Source organism: Aquila chrysaetos, chromosome 3 (assembly GCF_900496995.4).
Source record: "Aquila chrysaetos chrysaetos chromosome 3, bAquChr1.4, whole genome shotgun sequence".
Classification (NCBI taxonomy): Eukaryota; Metazoa; Chordata; class Aves; order Accipitriformes; family Accipitridae; genus Aquila; species Aquila chrysaetos.
The window spans coordinates 54,375,972-54,391,152 of record NC_044006.1 but is presented as its reverse complement, the minus strand read 5'-3'; the positions used below and the strand labels follow the sequence as shown (position 1 = coordinate 54,391,152).

The window sequence follows — 15,181 nt, the reverse complement described above, 5'->3', positions numbered from 1 at the left end:
CGTCTGGCATGGGCTCCTGTTCGCAGGATTAAACATGCAGAGCACATGGAAGGATCTAGGAGAACTGGAAGAAAGGCAATGGAAATGAATCAGAGGTCTTGCAGCAAAAACCCAGGAGAATTTGCTGGCTATGTGGGCAGAAGCTGCAGATTTTCATCATGGGATGTTTCTCCTGACTGCTGGTGGCTGCTCTGTGCAGCCACACAGGCACATATATGTCCCAAGCAGTACGGCTGGCCCAGAAAGGCTTCTTTGGCCCTGCCTGTGGCAAAAAAAGATTGTGAAGCTGGTATTTTACAATCTGATAAATCATTTATGACCAGACATGTGTTTTGTAGTTGTTTCTGACTTTCAGCTTGCATTTTGAGCCACAGACTACTGTGCGAGCTTGGAGAATGGCTTGTATTAGCTAGTGTTAATAATTACACAAGAAGAAAAATCGGAGTAGACAGCTACGATCTTGTCTTCAGGCAATTGCCTTGTAATAATAAAGAAGAAAGATGGCAGGAAGGTCAAGAGGCATTCCCTAAACTCTGGTACCTCCAGGTTATTTTCAATAGGACAATTTATTTATGTCTTTTGATCTTTGTTTGGAGGGCCAATTTTTTTAAAAGGTGTGGAATTCCCTTTTTATTCATGGTCTCTACTCTTTGGTGAAGCTGGAGCTGGGTACCTGCAATCTAACAGGCATAAATTTAAGGACAATATTCAGAAGCCTGTAAAAAAGTGGCCCTGCAACTCTCTCATGACCCATGAATAACAAGTTAGAGTTTGCACCATATTTAATATGAAGATTGTGACCAAGCCGTTAACCTTTAGTAGCGGCCACTGAGTAAATGTGTCACATAGTACAGAAGGCACAGTAAATCTGTGTAAACAGCGCACAGTATATAGAGTGGCTTCTCAGCTGCAGGCTAAGATAAATGAAAAAGTATTTACCAGTGCTATCTCTATTCCTTCTAAGTTTGGGACTTTATAAAGCACAATTCTGAATCCTATCTCATATCTTTACCCTGATGATGGCTTTTCTTTATTTTTTTGATTGGCAACATTTTATATCAAATGATGCACTGCTGTGTTTTTTTATTGTTAAACTTCATTTAATTTCTGCTAATTCTATATAATCATAATGGCTATCATTCAAGCACTGACTGTTGTTGAAAAGCACACTACATTAGAGCTGAAAATTGAGAATTTAATATGCAAATATCTATTCTAACATCTTGGTCTAGGAAATCTGGTGTTACATGGTTTGGTGTCCAACTCCCACAGTTTCTTCTCTCTCAGACTGTTATGTGTATTTACAAACTTTTTATTCACACCTCTGTTTCTAAAGTGAGGCAGCCTCAGGTCCGGTTTTCTTTTAAATGTATAGTGTACCAATTTCATTGACAAGATAATCAGTCAGGTTAAGTACTGCACACTTCCATGGGACTGATCATTGTCAAAGATTTAGGAAACACATTCAAAAACTTAACACTGAAATTCAGCTGTGTTATTCTGAGACTTAAATTTGCATCACAGAAAATGTAGCAAAAGTATCCTTTTTTAGTCTATAGACAGGTCTCAAACATTTCCTTTTTTAGTGTCCAGTTGAGTTCCCTCCATGTCAACACTTCAGAATAGATTAATTCATGTATTTCATAAATGTATTAATTCACTTACATGAGTAAATTACAATGCTGAATTGCAGGCTTTATAATTTCCTATGTTGCTCCAACATTGTATTTCTAATTCACATTATGAGAAAGCAGACAGATTATAGCTCCTTCTTTTTTTGAATCTTTTGCTTACATTCCCTGAAGGCCACTGCTCACCACTCAGCAAGATGGCATTTGTTAAACAGAAAAGTCAGTTTCAACTGTGACTTTTACTCATAAAAGGATGGAAAACCTTTTACAACTGGAGGTAGTTATAGTAAAACTTGAACACATCATCATAGACAAGATACTTTAACTGGAAAAGATGAAGTCAACATATTTGCAGATAAATAAGTTATGTTCACATGTGGAAGCACGCTCCTGTGTTTACCAGCATTAAACAAAAGGATAACAATGGTCTGGCTCATCAAATGTGTTCACTGCCTGCAACACTTTTCTAAAGGTGTCAGTCTGATTTAAAAGACTTTGAATTACAGAACAGGCTTTTCTCTGATGTTTTTCAGCTTTCAGGGTGACTCTCAGCAGACACATCTCCAGGTAGAAACAGGCAGTTTCTCCTGTTAGATGAGATCCTATGTACATCTTCCGCATCCATACTTTCCTGTATTTCCTCCATTAGGTCACTCCAATCAAAACCTAGATTTATAGGAAGACTTACATATTTCAAATTTGAGCTTTCGCTGTCACTATATCTCATAAAATCCATAGCTCCAAACTAGGCCACTAAGCTTATATAGGACTTAAAACAGGATGCATAAAAGCACATATATGAACTGAGACATGTAAATTAATTATTAGGAAGAAAGCTGTGGCTGAGGTGCCAAACAATCTTTGTGGTTCTTTCCTTGATCTGCACTGCAGGTAAACACCTTTGCAAAATCCAGATTCACAGATCCCACCAATTAATCTCACAAAGATCTTTCCTTGCTCTCACCTGCGAAGCAACAGCTTCTTTGTAGCCCTTGCTCAAGTCTGATGTATTTCAGAGTTTACAGATGTACCTTTTCGTGCTAGAAATGCAAACCCCATTTGCTATGGTATGAAGCTCAAATGCAATTCAGAACACTTGCAATGAGTGATCAGGGGTTGATTTAGCATCAGGTAATGGTCTGGCTCATCCCTTCTCTCAGGGGTTTCCAGCCTCAGTGGAGAGGGTGTTCATGTACCAGCAGTTGTGCTATCACAGTTTAAAGCTTGTTGCATTAAGAGAAACCCTCATCAGAGCACTTATTTATTTTAATATGGTAGGCTACATATTGCAGAAATTTAAGAGTTTCCCTGCAAGTGGGTGAGACCAGCACATCCAAGACAAACCCATTCCTTTCTGTTACTCACAGTCCTCAAATTTTAGGCTCTAATTTGTCATAAGCCCATTATTTTTCAACCATTCCTGAAGGAACCCAAATTTCCCAAATATGCTTACTACAAGGTTTTGCTGCTGCTTTCCCTTACAGGATTGTTAGGTTTTATATTTACCAGGACTGAGTAGCTGCTTAATTTGCTTTTGTAGTCTCATTAAGGTGACAGAAATATTATGGATACAGCCACCTCCCATCTTCCATAATAGTAATTGTATCATCTTCTCCATGTCTCCCCAGGCAGAGTTTCCTGTACATCTTCTCTGTACTAATTTACCTTTATTTATAACTTACAAACTTCTCATGCTCAGGATTGATGGTTAAAATAATCACCCTGAATATGATTGGAATCAACAATGTTTTTAGACAGAATACACTAATGTATGTATTAGAGTCGAGCAACTTTTCCACAGGTAAGAGCTGAACTGCTGCATGTGAGGGATTTACCTATTTTCTAAGGTATTTGTTAACATATTCTTATTCTTCCTAAAATATGTTCATTACCACAAATTGCTCAAATGTATGTTGTTATATTTCAAGTTGTTTTTTAAATATTTTATTCTGTATTTAGCTGTTTGCTATTTTGTAATTTTTATTATTTTCTATCCAAGCTAGTAGTTAAATGATCCTATTACCAAAGTCCTGCATACCAGGAATTTTAGCATGACATTTAGGTTCCATTTCCTACAAAGTACTTGGTAACCTGAGCCACATAAATCTACCTGATACAGTAGGTCTATGCAAAAACTGGGATTTGAATAGAATATTTTGTACCTAAAGTAGATCTGCAGATAAGAATGCTGCAAAGTCCACGTCACCTCCTTTGAATTGCTTCTAAATTCATATCAGATTATACAATTTGAAAATGCAAAAATAAAAAATACATACCCCTCACCTAGCATGAATGCTCAGCTGAGAATGCTTGTAAAGGAGAAAGCAGTGTTAGAAGGTCAATTGCAATTCAGAAAGATTGAAAAAAAGATAAAACAAGCATCTGGACTTTCTAAAGTGGTTCATTAAAACAATAGAAGGTAAAAGAATGAAAGAAATGTCACAAGATATACTTGCCTAGATTTCACACTCTACTACCATTTGATATAATCTAAATGCCACAAATTCATTTTGTGAGATCAAATTGAGTTGGCAGTGACCAGGAGAAAAAAATGACATTGATGAAGAGTCCCCACATTAAATGTAAATAATTAAGAAAGACCTTGACTTGAGGACAGATAGAACTTCACATAAAAATTTATACAAACTGGATCATAACTTAAAAGGCACCTATAATAGATATTCATCATGGGTAATTGTTATAGATAGGAATATTATAATTATTCATAATATCATGAAAGTGATTTCTTAAAATATGTTCCAACTTTTATCAAGACAAAATGTATTACCATTGTACAACCTGACTAGGCAAAAAATATCCACTGGGAAACAGTAGGCTAAAAATATAAAAATAGCCATACGTGGCCAGATACAACATTCACTGACCAGAGACATAGGTTTACCAAAAAGTGGAAGCACTAGACAACCATATGCTGGAAATTCCTGGGTACATTATCCCACCATCTAGCAATGTATGGTTTCAGATGTCCCTGATCCAAAGGTTCAATCTGGATGTGATGTAAACATCTATTTTTAATGCACCTTGATGGATTGCTCATTGTGAATTTGTTTCAGTCCTTTCTGAGCTCATGTATATTTTCAGTATCCAAAACTTCAAGTTCATCTGCTTAATGATGTTTTATGCAGAAAAACACTCCTTTTCGGCCTGTTCCTGAAAAGCCTACTACTTGATAATTTCATCCAGTGCCATCTTCTGAATACCTTCACCTTCTCCATGCTATTAGTAACTTTTTAGAGTTTTCAAAGCCAAAAAATTTTAGTCAATACTGTTTTTCCTTGTTACATATTTCTGATCACATTTTCCAACCTTTTTTTTTAATCTTTTCTGGATCAACAGTATCCATGTTTAGATGCTATGATTAGAACTACATAGACCACAATGTGGGTATACCATGCAGTAAGCTAGAAGTTGTTTAGTAAAGTTTTCTGGGTTCCTTCTCCCATTCTTTCCCATCTCACTATTAAATCCCTTTTCCAGATAATTTGTGAATACAGCAAACAGTGAAGGCTCCAACAATGGATTCTGAGAGCACTTGCAATCTACCTGCACTATGAATATCACCACTTATATTGTTTTTCCTTATTCGTTATCCAATTTTTAACCCAGAAGGGGACAGTCTCTCTTGTCTCCTTACAGCTTAATTTCCTTAAGTCTTTGGTGAGTGAAGAGATTTTTTAAATTCAGATCTGCTGAATTCCTCCCCTTTAACTAATTCCTTACCTCAAACAATGCTAAGGTTCATGAATAAGTGACCTCTCTTTAGGAAAAAAAAAGCATGTTCTCAATTATATAATTTCTCTGTGTTTTCTATTTTCTCTATTTTCTGCTATAATATGTTTTATAGCTTCAAAAATTTTCCAGTGTGGAAACAGATCTTATACAGAATCAGAAGTGTCTTTTAAAAAAAAAAAAAAAAAAAACAACAACAAAAAACCACAACTTACATTTGCCAATTCTCTCCCTTTATATCAAGTTAGACCATAATGATAACTTTGGAAAATTCTTATTTCAATTTCCTTAGAGCTCTTCAAGAAAAACCATCTGGCCCTGAAGTTTATCATCCATTTTATCAGTTTGCACTTAAAACTTTTCTACTGAAACTTCAATTTGAAATAATTCCTTAAATTCAACCTCTGTGAAGATGAGTTTCAGTGTAGGAACCTCCCTTGAGCTCTTTTGTAGCAAATGCTGGCACAAGGGATTCATTTAGCTTTTTTGCTATGGTCTTATTTTTGTGTTTCTTTATACCTCAACTAGAAATCAGCAGTATAAGCTGACAAAATTCCTGTATTTTTTGTTTTTGAGAAGCTTTTTAGTATTTGTTAATGTTTTTAGCAAGTTCTACCTCAAAATCATTTTTGGCCTCCCCTATTATGGCCTTATGTTTAACTAGAGAGTATTTATGCTCCTTCACAATTTTCTTATTTGGTCAAGTCTTCCTTTTTTTCCTTAAGCATGCCTTTTACTTCTAACAGTCTCTGTGGTTAATGATGTTAGAATTTTGTTTATCATTTTGATTTTAGGTGGTTCTTTCATAATCTTTTCTTTTGATAAGCAATACAGATTTACTCAACACTTCCACTGTGATGTCTGAAAAAGTCTTCATACCACCTACAAGAATTTAATCCTTTTCTACACTCTTATTAAGTCCCTTTAACCAAATAACCTTTTTTTCTCTTCCTGTAAGGCTGTTGAATTTGAGTATATTTTTATACTAATGTTAAAGAAACTTTTTTGTGATTATGCCTTGGATGTTGCTCTACCTGTTGTTCAGGATTTAATCAAGAGTAGCATTTTTTTTGTAGCTTTTTGAAATAATTGTTCCAAGAAATAGTTGTTTATGGTGCCTAAAATTATTCTCTATGGCACACTCCATTGTGATCAGTATACCACCTACACATGGCATAAACGAAATTTCCTGCTCTTAGCGGTTTTTTTCCTCTCATAAGCACACAGATTTCCTTTAGCGTACCATAAGTATCGTCCCTATTATGTCTGGGTTATCCCAAATAATACCATAAGCTAATACCATATTCATTCTCCTTGTGTCTGGGAATTCAATCCTGGCAGTTTAGTCTGATAGGATTCTGTAATTCTCATTATGTTACTCAGCTTTGTTTTCTCTAAGGCATAACATGTCTCTGTCATCAATGTGATTTACTTTATCATTTGATCAAAAGGTTTAAAACAACCAGTCAGATATAATAAGGAATTGCAATGGATAGAGGTCAGGATTAGAGCTGATCTGGAATTTTAAAGTATGATTTCTGGTGTAAACTGCAATTTTTTTGACACTGAATTAGTTTACTAGCATGTTTAATGACCGGTTTATTGAAAGAAAGTTCTCAATTTCTAACCTTCTGACTAGATCTAGGTGAAAAAAGTAAAATGCTAGTTCACAACGATCACATAAAACACATAAAACTGGCTATGCTAAGCCTTGCTGTATCTAATAAATTTCACTATACCTACTTTAGAACCAAGTCATACACTCTGGTGTCCTGTAACTCACGTAAGTGTCTTATGTGCAATAGCACCTCTCTGTACAACAGGGAAAAAATGAAATGTCAGAAGATGGTAGTACTTGAAAATTGGTTCTTACTTTGGTCTTTCCAGTGTTTGATTCCCAGCTATGCTACTGATTCCCTATGCCACTTCCCCTTTCCTCTGACTTTACAGGGCTTTGAATTAGACCCTATATATATGAGGTAGAGAGAGCAGGAAATTGCCTAGATTGTTGTAGTGAATAATAAATAGCATGAGTCACATGAACTCTCATCTTAACACCCTACATTACTGGGGAGGTTTTTGGAGGTTGGCCTAATAGACTTAACTACTCATCACTGTAAAGGAAGGTGGTAGCAATATTTACTTGGGCAAAATTTAATTCTGTTCTATTGCTTGTATATGACTCATATAGGTGTTAATAATATTCATCCCCTCATTTTTGCAGGTGATCTGTTTTACAAAATATTTTAATACCTCAATGTGCATTAAGAAAAATGTTTCTGTAATTTATTCCTCCCAGGAAAAACACAATCCTGCTTAGTCATTGTCCTAAATTTTCCCTAGACATTTTGAACAACTGCAAAATAAGTGTAAAATGTTCCTAAGTCAGAATTAACTCTACCTTGCTGTTCTGGTTTTGGCTGGAATAGAGCTAATTTTCTTCAGAGTAGCTAGTATGGGGTTATGTTTTGGATTTGTGTAGAAAACAGTGTTGATAACACAGAGATGTTTTCGTTACTGCTGAGCAGTGCTTACACAGAGTCAAAGCCTTTGGTGCTTCTCACCCCACCCCACCAGTGAGTGGGCTGGGGGTGCACACAAAGTTGGGAGGGGACACAGCCGGGACAGCTGACCCCAACTGACCCAAGGGGTATTCCAGACCATACGACGTCATGCTTAGCATATAAAGCTGGGGGAAGAAGAAGGAAGAGGGGGATTTTCTGAGTGATGGTGTTTGTCTTCCCAAGTCACCGTTAGGCATGATGGAGCCCTGCTTTCCTTGAGATGGCTGAACACCTGCCTGCCAATGGGACATGGTGAATTAATTCCTTGTTTCGCTTTGCTTGTGTGAGCAGCTTTTGCTTTTCTTATTAAACTGCCTTTATCTCAACCCACGAGTTTTCTCACTTTCACTCTTCCGATTCTCTCCCCCATCCCAACGTGGGAGGAGTGAGCAAGTGGCTGCATGGTGCTTAGTTGCCGGCTGGGGTTAAACCACGACACTTGCATTCACTTGGTACTAAGGGCACCATCAATTTTGTTTCTTGACTAGAAACTCAGAGAGGCAAATGGAATTGGTATTGATAGAGGTAGGAGGGTTTCCATGAGTCAGTGTTGCCGAGTGGTACAAGGACACCATGGATAGTACAAGGAAAGGTCAAGATTGTCTGGAGACTGAAATCAGATTTTTGAAAGGAGACGTGGTGGTCAATGTGAATCATGTGTTCCAATCACTGATTCTGCAGTGGGTCATCCTGGCAGTTTGATGCTATTTAAAATTTAATATTTAACGCAGACACAGAAGAGGATCAAGATTTCTATTTACATATTTCTTTAGAATAGTTTGCAATGTGGTGTTTTTTGTAAGCTCTGCCTAAAATCCTTTTCACTATAATAAATCAAAATACATTTATAAGGTAGCACAATGTTCATTCAGCTAATAATATGACATTAATATGACACAATTCATTTTTTACATGCAATCTAAATCAGCAGACTGTGTAAGTGTGGTTCTATATACATGCCCATTCAGGAAAATTCTTGAGCATATGGTTAGCCATAAATATGCAGTACAATCCCCCATATCAGTAGGAAGTGAATATATGCCACATGCTTTCCTGAAAAGGGTTGAATTTCCAAATTTGACCCTATAACATATTACTCAAGATAAATAAGCATCTGGTTCATAAATGGCTATCTAAAAAAATGTCAACGTTGACAAGTAATGATTGGAGAAGTGAAGGTCCCCTGCAAGTATAATTTTTATTTTTTAAATGCCTTGTTAGGAAAAAAAAGTTTATATTATTATCCACCTTCTATGAAGTGTTCAAAATCATGTGATATTTAATTTCTTCTTAAGGCCCATTAGTCCAAATACAGGAGTTATGGAAATTAACTTTTGCTCATCTTAAACCAAGACATTAAATACCTAATCCTTCTCTAATGTAGCTTTAGTCATCAGCACCCTTCTATACAGGGTTGTTTTGGTTTTTTTTGCTAGAGACACCTGGGGACCAGGTGAGAATACTTTTTAAAGCCTCAGGGTGAGGAGGGTACTCTCCTCTTTGTGTATGTCTGGGCAGACCCTCTTCCTACCCAGCCTGGACAGCCCCTGGTGGGTTTCTGGGTGGGAAGGTGCTGAAGGCTGCCTTCAAACTTGGCTCTCATCTTCAGGCAATCACAGATCTTGTTAAAGCTTTGGAAAATGTTCGGCACCTTTCATTCAGGCTAAATGGATGAAGCAATTAGGCTCCTTTGTGGAGTAAGATAGCTGGAAATAGGCTTGGAAATTGTGAGCAGGGAAGCCACCTACTGTTTTTCCTCCTGCCTTAGGAGAAGCCGGGCCTCTTGTGTACACTTTTTGTAAGTAATCAGCACCGAGAAAAATCTGTGGCCTGTATTATCACTTTCTCTTCACAAGAAGAACAAGCAGGCAAGAACCCAGCTAGTGACTAGCTACTCAGGTCAGAGACATCAGTACACTAATATTATATCTTTTGAAAATGCTTACTGGGCTCTGCTTCTTCAGTTTCCAAGTTACAATTCAACAAATTAAAGTGAGATTTTGATGATTCATGTTTACCTGCTAAAGTACAGTAATGCACACAGAAAAGCTGGCTCCTTCGAGAAAGAAATCAGCTTTGATAGTAAGAAGCATATTCTCCATCTAATACTTAGCATTTATGATGGAAAACACAATAAGTTGAGGAGAGGGGAATGAGTACTTGAGAGGCTATAGTTTTCCAAGATGAAACTTTTTGGTGGCAATACTGGCTTAAAGTGTTCCTGCCATCAGTACCTCCCTTTCAGCTATATTGGCACTATGAGCTTGATCTGAGAAGTGATATGGCTAAAACTAAATAGAAAAAAAGTAATCTCTTGCCTGAGAACATTCATGCCAGAAATTTTCTGTTCCTCAGTCCAGCTCAGAGAAAGAATCCAGTTTCTGTACACCAAAGGTGCACAAAATTGTCATCTACAGTACATCAAGTGCAAGTTGTAGTAATTCACACCAAAAAAATGACCTGTGCTACACTCTAAACTGCTAGCGTAGATGCACTCAGAATGCCTGAGCTTGATCCTCTCTCAGCCCTCTCCAATCTCATACAAATCCAAACAGTTTCCTGTGAGCAGAGATCCTGTATCCCATATGTTATTTTGATCAATGAAGAAACTAATGCATGAAATACCTCAATGTATTGTATTACTAAGCAGTTAAGAGGCATACTGACCGCAAAGGTCAGTGTTACTCTGTATCTGCCTGATATCCCATGAGACAAAAACATCATGAGAATAAGAATTTGCACTACTTATTAGGAATTATTTTCTGGCAGTACAGGAAGCCTGTGTTAAAGTTGTATTATCTTTTATTTTAATTCTTTATATATTCAATATGCATTTCATCAGAAATGCTTTATAACACAGAAACCCTGAGAAGAATAAGTTATGGCAAAGTCAGTATTGTCATAATATATAGGATTTCGAGGCAGAAATGGTAAATCCTTCTATCTAAACAGGCATCAAGGCACTGCAGTGATTCTTTGTTATTTCAGATTGAAACAATACACCTATTCTTTATAATTTCAGGGAATGCGGTACCAAACAATGTCATGTGAAAGACACACCTGAATTCCAAGAATACTGCATGTGAAAAATCCATCAATGTCACTTCTGTCAAATTGCTGACTTGATTTTTTGGTTTGAATTTAGGACAGATCACAGCGTGAGTAAAGAGAGAACAGCTCTGGCAACAAACAAGCACAAGAGGAATTAAGGCTTAAAAGCTTTAAGTTGAAAAAAAAGATGTTTTAAAAGACACCTTGAAAATGTGATCCCAGTTGAATGTCTCAGGTGCATTTTGCTGAGTGGCTGGAGAAGCGGGAGAGAAGGAGGCAAAAACAGGGATCTAGAAGATGGCATTTGTGATCTGATACTCCTCAGTGATTCATAGAAATTTAAATAACATTTAGGAGGTCCAGCTGCACTGGGAAATATTACCCAATTTTTGCAATTTTACACTGCAGGCTGGCAAGCAATCTTACCGCAGAAAGGCAGTAGGAAAATGCCAGCCTGTAAGGAGACCACCACCCGGCTCCCATCCCAACTCCAAGGAAACGAAAGTCTTTCACATCCAGAAACTGAATTCAACTATGCTGGTGGCCTGAAAACGTTTTGTAACAGTTCTGTTAATGCTATTGCTAAAAGCCCCCTAAAATGTTAAAGATTGGGCAATTTTTAAGAACTTCAGAGTAGCAACAAGAACAGCATCACCTCTCAGTAAGGTTACTCTGCCCTTTTGGCTTCTGCCTTCTATGGTATTTGGGCTGCTAGTGCTGCAGTGGGACAGCAGGCTTTTTTGGACTGAATTATGTTTTATGTTAACCTCAAAATGTTTCTACGGCAATCAGTTTTTATCTTTTCTCCTAAAAGAACATAAATTTGGAGGGTAAGATATCTGAAACCAAGAAACTAAACAATACAGAGGACAGTCTTCACCAGGGACTCAGTGGCTGAAAATGCACTTCAAGAGTCTATTCTGTATCTTACAACTTAAGTTCATACTTAGCACCGGAATACAGGGTTTAGCTTTTAAGAAATGGAAGATGACATGTTTTTGGAAAGCAGGAATCACCTGTAAACAACTTGGCTTTGTGCCACAATTTGACTTTGTATGGATATCTTTGATAGTAAATTTCACTGTTCCAGAGAGCAAAAAATTACTTTTTGCAGAATAGTTTTATTAACTCAATTTTCTTACACTGTTTTGTATATGAACTCTGATCCAAATCAATACATCCATAAGCTCTTTCATGTTTGCAAGAACATAAACAACTGGCTGATGAACAAGTCAGTCATGTGATGCCAAAAAATTGGAGTAAATGGAAGACAGGAAATATGATGATTTATGACTTGGAAATAATACATTTTCACTTATTATTTTCTCTCTCAATGTGCAATACCCCTGAAATAAGAAATATTGATTGCATTTTGCAAGTGAGACTGAAAGATGCGTGCGTTTCTATGTTGTTGAGGGTTATTATGGGTCCAGACTACAGGATTAAAATCCATAATGGACATCCTAGAAGGATACGACCTCTCTGACCAGGGCACTGTACCTGAGCGAGGTGAGCAGAGTGGGTCAGGTGGTGGTGACAGACTCCACCAACAATCCAATGGCCATCAGAGAAACGTGAGATGGCAGGTGAAGGATCATCAATACCAGGCAACAAGCCAGGACCACCTACCATTGCTATAAGCAGGGCCCTAAGACCACATCTCTAGAACTAGATGTTCCTCAATCCTATCCCACCACCTCGGTCCCATGCAGCCAGCAACCCTTGCTGTGCAGCTAAGAGAAAACAGCAGGACCTTTGGTGGTGGGTGGAGGTGGTTTGGAGACCGTGCCTGGACCTGCTTCCAAGCTGAAGAAGGGATGGCACTCCTGGTATGAAGGTTCTTGCTGTAGGTCAAAATGGAGCCTAAACTACATCCATAAGACAACACAGCTACTCTGTACTAGCAGAGCTCTGAGACTTAACTCACACGCAAGTGCTAGTTGCTGCTGCCATTTCTTTATTATTCAGTCACAAAGCTGCTATTGCCAAAACAGGGGGAGCAATGTAAGAGTTGTCATGAAATCTGATCCTGGGAGGTATCAGGAACTGTTTACTGCCCTTAGCTCCCAGTGGAAGCTAAAAGACCCTTACCACTTTTGAAGAAGATACTGCAGGACCTCCTGTCTTTCACAGCACAAAGAACTATAGGAAGGCAAAAATGCATTTTCTGTCCAAAACTGAAGGGGGGTGGAAAGAAGCTTTTGCTCATAGGAAGTTTTAAGTTGGACTTTGATTTTCTGAGTCTCTGAAGCACTGAAGAATTAATTAACCAGGATAATGCTGCTACAAGGGCACTCAGCTTCTCTCTGCTGAACCACCGGGGATTTGATAGGTGACCAGAGTAGCAGGTTGTCTGTCTGGGCTGAATATAAGTGTAACTAGTTACCGAGAGTCCATAAATAAGCCCAGCTGGATACTGAAGGGTGACTGAAGAATGTGCACTGTGCAGTAGCCTATTAGTGCCACAGACCAAGAGGGAAGGGTGGTGGAGGGAGTATTTTAAAAGGCCTCTATGTTCTTTCTGCTCCTGGGCCTGGCAATACCTGAATTCATCTTCAGTGCAAACCCAAATCTTCCTGAAGTTTCTTTGACCTTTGTGAGGTTGCTCACAAGCCACAGGATAATGGTTCAAATCATGACTTTTTTCTTTTTTTCCATCTGCCTTCTCTAGATGAATCTTCCTCACAAAGCTTGGACCAGCCCCAGACTGTGTGTGACTGGAGCCATAGGTACTGTCTGCTTTGGTTTCCTTGGCAAATATTACATAGATCCAGAGCAAACAAACAGACAAAAGCAATTTAAAAAAAAAAAAAAAAAAAAAAGCAGCCTACTAAAAAATGAAAGTACTCCTTTGTACTGCCTAGAATGGAAGAAAGGAATTTCAGTTAGAGGTAGGTAGAAAAGAGTGAGCAGAGCCAAAACAGTTGCTTTCCAGCCCTCGCAAGCAGTCCGCAGGTAGACACGTGAACAGTGCTACATGACCCAGCTCTTTAGTCCCAGCTCCTACTCATACCAGATTACACTGTTTGCAAACACAACACAAACTTAGAAACTATGTGGGAAATAAGGTTGCTACTTACACCCAGAAGAAATCACAAGCTTCTCACTGGTAGCTCAAGAGCAGAAATAGAAGCAAAATTTCCTATGAATTTGTCATTCGGCTCCAGTTAGCAATATGACAGCATGTTAGTAATGGCTGCTTTGCTCATTTCTGCCAAGGGAATTCCACAATCTGTTCTACACGGGCCTCAGATTCCTCCAGGTTAATCTAATGCATGATCTCCAGCCTGAAAAGCTTAAATACTCATAGCTCTTCTCCCCAAGAAACAAACATATAATCAAATCTCATGCTTCAGGGAATAAGCTGATGGCTGCAGGCTCTGCAAGGAATACTTCCCCTATTTTATGGCTTTGCACAAATTGTGGGGTTTGCCTTTCCTCTGAAGCATGAGGCATTAGCTACTGCTGGATATTAAGCCAGAATACCAGGCTTAATAAAGCAATGTTCGGAGCTAGCAGAGGCTGTGTTTTTATGTTTTTGTCAGCAGTACTCTGTTTTTTCCTCTAAGTTCTGAGGCAAGGGAGAACTATTAATTGGCAGCACTGTTTGCAATGGTATGTCTGAAAGCAGATACACCAAAAATGGCATTACCTGTAAAGCAAACACGACTGATTATCTGGGGATCATACCTATGCTTGGGATCCCCTTTGGGATCAGAGGGTTTGCTGCATATAAATAGAAACACAGCTTTTATGAATGTTTTATGAATGTTTCTCAAATGAGCAATCTCTCAGAGGACTTGCTATAGCTCTCCAGTTATTATTTTATGGGCCAGCGACCAGGCTGTCCTTTCAGCACAAAAAGTAATGCAGTTGCTGTTTGGTTTGCAGACATCTGACACAGTACTGCCAGTGAATGCAAAAGGCTTTTTCATGGGAATAGGAATGCAGCTGTGAAAATACCTGTGGCACAGGTAGGCTCCCCTCACTGAGGCAGCCAGCTCTCTTTGTCTCACAACTGATGCTCAGATGATAGCAATTCCAACTTATTTTCACAAAATTAGGTTTCATTCCACCATTACCCCTTCCCTATAAATTCTACAGTGTCAGGACAAAATGTGGAGCCCAGGAAAGACACTGCAGCTAAATTATCTCAAGCAAGGGGAAAACCTTGAATATTTTACA

At 38.2% G+C, this 15,181-nt stretch overlaps 1 long non-coding RNA gene across 1 annotated transcript; it reads right to left on the bottom strand.

Moving 5' to 3' along the window:
* Positions 1-902: 902 nt before the first annotated feature.
* LOC121233163 lies at positions 903-14,063 on the bottom strand. Its single transcript, XR_005931992.1, has 3 exons — positions 14,033-14,063; positions 5,748-5,752; positions 903-914 (listed from the first exon to the last, which is right to left on the bottom strand). It is a non-coding gene; the product is annotated as an uncharacterized LOC121233163 (long non-coding RNA).
* Between the last annotated feature and the right edge of the window lie 1,118 nt (positions 14,064-15,181).